Raw genomic sequence first — 4794 nt, 5'->3', positions numbered from 1 at the left:
GCCTGCCAGCACAATAGAATATGACATCACGGATAACGTCTCATTTACCTTTCGCTCCGCCTACTCTAGGCCTACTCCCATTGCTGTGGTAACGTTGATACTTTAATTTAATAAATTATTATCGTCCTTTAATAACTAATAGAGCAAAAGATACACAGATATCACATAGGAAGAAAATATCTTATGCAGCCTGCTTGATAGGCTAAATGCAAAGCATAATTTGTAAACCTGTAACAAAAAGCTGTATTGGTTTTATCAATAAACATTCCCAAGACTTCTCATAAATATTGTATGCTTTATCTTATAAAGCCTATATCATTTATCCAGGACATTTTAATGATGTTTAGGAACCATATTGTTTTCTTCATGTGCTCGTGTGAAATGGGAAACTGGGAGCTGGAAAGTCTGAAATCCGACATGTTCGTGTTCAAGTGCTGTTATTAATGTTGTTAATAATAACGTTGTTAATAATGAAGTTAGCTAGTTTGCTTAACATTGACAATATGGTCAAACTAGCTAGGCCTACATGAGCTAAAGGCTACCTATTAATAAGGAAGTTGTCAAAAACTGATCTGTCAACTTTTGGTTGAAAAGGTGAAAGGTAAGTGGTAAAAATTCACCGACGTGGAGTACAGATAACTCCGATAGCATGTGAACACGGGCGAGAATGAAACGAAAGATGATCCCACTCATGCACGGGTTGGTTCTTATTCAACCTGTAGGCGTATGGTACAGATTACTTTTCTCAGGATTATATTTTATTACAATATTTTTTGGTATTTTTTTGTTTTGTTTATTTAACCTTCATTTAACTAGGCAAATCAGTTAAGAAAAATATAGAATTTACAATGATGGCCTACCAAAAGGCCTCCTGCGGGATGGGGGCTGGGATTAAAAATACACAATTAAATAAAAATATAGGACAAAACACACATCACAACAAGCAAGACACCACAAAACTACATAAAGAGAGACCTAAGACAACAACATAGCATGGCAGCAACACATGACAACACAGCATGTAGTAACACAACATGACAACAAAATGGTAGCAACACAACATGGCAGCAGCACAAAACCTGACCACATCTCCATCCTCTAATAATGCATGATGTTGTGTGCTAGGATGTAACAGGATGCACTAAAGGTCAGTCTCCGGTTGCAAATGTCTTATAGGCAAATAATGTCCAAAGTGATAGCCTCATCTCCACAACATTCAAACAGGTTTTGGCACTTCGGTTCTTCAACAGCGATACAATGCTGCCATCTAGGTGTACCACTGAAAACTGTAATGATGAGACAACCATCTACTGGACATCACTGAAAAATATCACTGAGTGTCCGGAGCCCCAATGGCTGCCAGTGTGGCCTGAGGTGCGGGTAAGATGGTGAACAGGAAAACAAGGAGAAAAGTGGAACATAAGTAAATATGGAATGGGGGAATACACATGAAATATATGCAGCCTACTCAATCACTTTTTATAGCTGCTGTTTACAGGCCTCCTGGGCCATATAGAGCGTTCCACACTGAGTTCCCTGAATTCCTATCGGACATTGTAGTCATGGCAGATAATATTCAAATTTTTGTTGACTTTAATATTCACATGGAAAAGTCCATGGACCCACTCTAAAAGGCTTTCAGAGACATCATCGACTAAATGTCTCCGGACCTACTCACTGCCACAGTCATACTCTGGACCTAGTTTTGTCCCGTGGAATAAATGTTCTGGATCTTAATGTTTTTCCTCATAATCCTGGACTATGGACCACCATTTTATTACATTTGCAATCGCAACCAATGCTCTAATTGGCTGGCCCTCGCTACATATTTGTCGCCAGACCCACTGGCTCCATGTCATAGATAAGTCTTTGCTAGGTAAAGTTCTGCCTTACCTCAGCTCACTGGTCACGATAACAACACCCACCCGTAGCACTCGCTCCAAAGCCAACACCTCTTTTGGCCGCCTTTCCTTCCAGTTCTCTGCTGTCAATGACTGGAACAAACTGCAAAAATCTCTGAAGCTGGAGACTTATATTTCCCTCACTAATTTTAAACATCAGCTAACCAATCACTGCAGCTGTACATAGCCCATCTGTAAATAGCCCATCCAATCTACCTACCTCATCCCCATATTGTTTTAACTTAGTTTTCTGCTCTTTTGCACACCAGTATTTCTACTTGCACATCATCATCTGCACATCTATCACTCCAGTGTTCATTTGCTAAATTGTAATTACTTGCCACTATGGCCTATTTATTACCTTACCACCTCACACCATTTGTACACACTGTATATAGACTTTCTTTGTTTTTTTCTAGTGTTATTGACTGTACGCTTGTTTATTCCATGTGTAACTCTGTGTTGTTGTTTGTGTCGCACTGCTTTGCGTTATCTCCGCCAGGTCGCAGTTGTAAATGAGAAATTGTTCTCAACTAGCCTACCTGGTTAAATAAAGGTGCATCTTTTATGTTTTTTAAATGCTCCACTCTCAAGTTGAACTTGAACTTGTTGACTGATGCCAGGGTAGCTGCTAAGAAGGAAGCAGCTGAGAAAAAGAAGACTGCAGCCAAGGCAGCTCTGGTTCACACCTGCCTTGTCTGTCGGGTGAATAGTATTGGTTAGGTACTGTATGTGCCTTTAGGTTCATCTCCATGTGTAGGCTATTGTACTGGCCTGTTTGGTACAGTCTTTCATATGTGTAGTAGTTTGTACAGCAAAAAAAAATCAAGATCACTGTAGTGTCTTAACACTTAGTACTTATTTATGTAATAAGAAAGACTCTCAATACAAGCAATTGAACTGGAGCTTCACATTTACTCAAACTAGTTAGTACCAGAATAACATAGAACAATACTGCGCATGACCAAGGGCGCTCCATCCTTAAAGGGGACATTAGTAATTAACAGAACATAACAATCACACAAACAACAGGCGGGAAAAGGCTGCCTAAATATGATCCCCAATCAGAGACAGCGATAGACAGCTGCCTCTGATTGGGAACCATACCAGGCCAAGAAAGAAATGGAAAACCTAGACTAGACACCCTGACCTAACCAAAATAGAGAAAAAAAGGATCTCTAAGGTCAGGTCAAGCTAGCTGTCCTCTAATTCAACTCTGGACCTGTGTGCACTTATGTTGCAAACTTTCATTCATAGTCTAGGTTGTAGCAAACCCATGATGGGTATTGGGAAAATTTGAGTATCATGTAGTAGCCTAAACCTATGACTGTTACATTGAACTGGGTGAATGGAGTATGAATGACAGTCATCCAACATGCTGTAATAGAACATAAAAAAAAAAATCTTCCACCCTCATCATAAATGACACTGACCGCCACTGTTTTATGCCCCATGGTCCCTTAACTTTCGGGCACTTTGGAACTCTCTGTCTTCTCTATAAACCCACCCTACCTTCACCCATTTTATTTATTCTAATTCCTTCATTGTTTTTCTCCTGATTTGATAACATCTAGACTCAGTAACACATTTTAAGTGTTGTGGTGTACTGGTCTTATTTGGTTCTTTCCCTCTTTCTATGCTCTTCCCTCCTGGTTCCGTTCCTGCTCCCACACCTATTCCCTAATCATCATTTAGTCTTCCCATCCTTTCCCGATCCACTGATTAGAGTCCCTATTTATTCCTTTGTGTTCCGTTCCTGTCCCGTCGGTTCCTTGTTTAGTATTCACCATGCTGATTGTGTTTCGCCCCTGTCCTGGGTCGTGTTTTTGCCTTCATCAGATTTTCGCTACCTTTTTTCACCTATGTAATGCTGTTGTCCTGCTTATTCTGGGGTTCAGACTGAATGCACTGGGAAATGTGCTGCTCACAAATGACGGCAGAAACATGGACCTGTTAAATTGACAAGAAGGGTGTTGATATAGCTGTGTTTAGATATGGTTTCCTTGTTTTGAGTCTGTTAATTGTGTTTCTCATTCTGCTTCAGTTGACATATATAAAAATACTAACACCTACCTTACACATCCAGTTTTTCCATTTTTAACTTACCCACCAAAATCACAATATGCTGTTGTACATGTTGTGTTGTTTGTGCTGGTCTAATTCCTATAATGGAAAAGTAGAAGCTCTGTGCTCTCTCTGATAGCAATAATAGTTCATATGGTGCTTTTCTCTGTCCCCGGTTTGTAGCATTGATTAATACATGTTTTATTGACTTAAATTGAGATGTTTATATGTTATTTATAAAAGGCATATGTGTGTATTGTTTACTATTTTAATTTCTTTAAAACAATGTAATTGTTGAGTTCAGGTGTTTTATGTGATTGATGGATGACTAGGTGCATTCTTGTCGATTTACATATTCATTCATGATTATGGATACATTCTGCAATGAGTTAATATGGCTTTGAATCTGCAACAGAACATGTCAACAAGTTAGTTCTGAATTGCTTTAATACAGCAGTGCATTCTGACACCATGGACTGAAACACATTTCACCTTGTTCATATAATTGGCAGAAATGATAAGGGATTAAATAAAGACCTCCACTGGCTGAATTAGAAGAGGATCTGGTAAAATAAGGGTATGTTGCTAATATCATCTAGTTTCTTTGCAAGAAACTAGCCTAGTACTCAAGGCACATTTTTTGGTACTTATTTATTCACCTTTTATTTAACTAGGCAAGTCAGTTAGGAACAAATTATTATTTCAACCACGGCCTAGGAACAGTGGGTTAACTGCCTTGTTCAGGGGCAGAATGACAGTTTTTTTACCTTGTCAGCTCGGGGATTCGATCTTGCAACGTTTCGGTTACTAGTACAACGCTTTAATCACT

The sequence above is a fragment of the Oncorhynchus gorbuscha genome, linkage group LG16 (assembly GCF_021184085.1).
Source record: "Oncorhynchus gorbuscha isolate QuinsamMale2020 ecotype Even-year linkage group LG16, OgorEven_v1.0, whole genome shotgun sequence".
Lineage (NCBI taxonomy): Eukaryota > Metazoa > Chordata > Actinopteri > Salmoniformes > Salmonidae > Oncorhynchus > Oncorhynchus gorbuscha.
The sequence above is the reverse complement of the archived record's forward strand: the minus strand, read 5'-3'. Positions refer to the sequence as shown.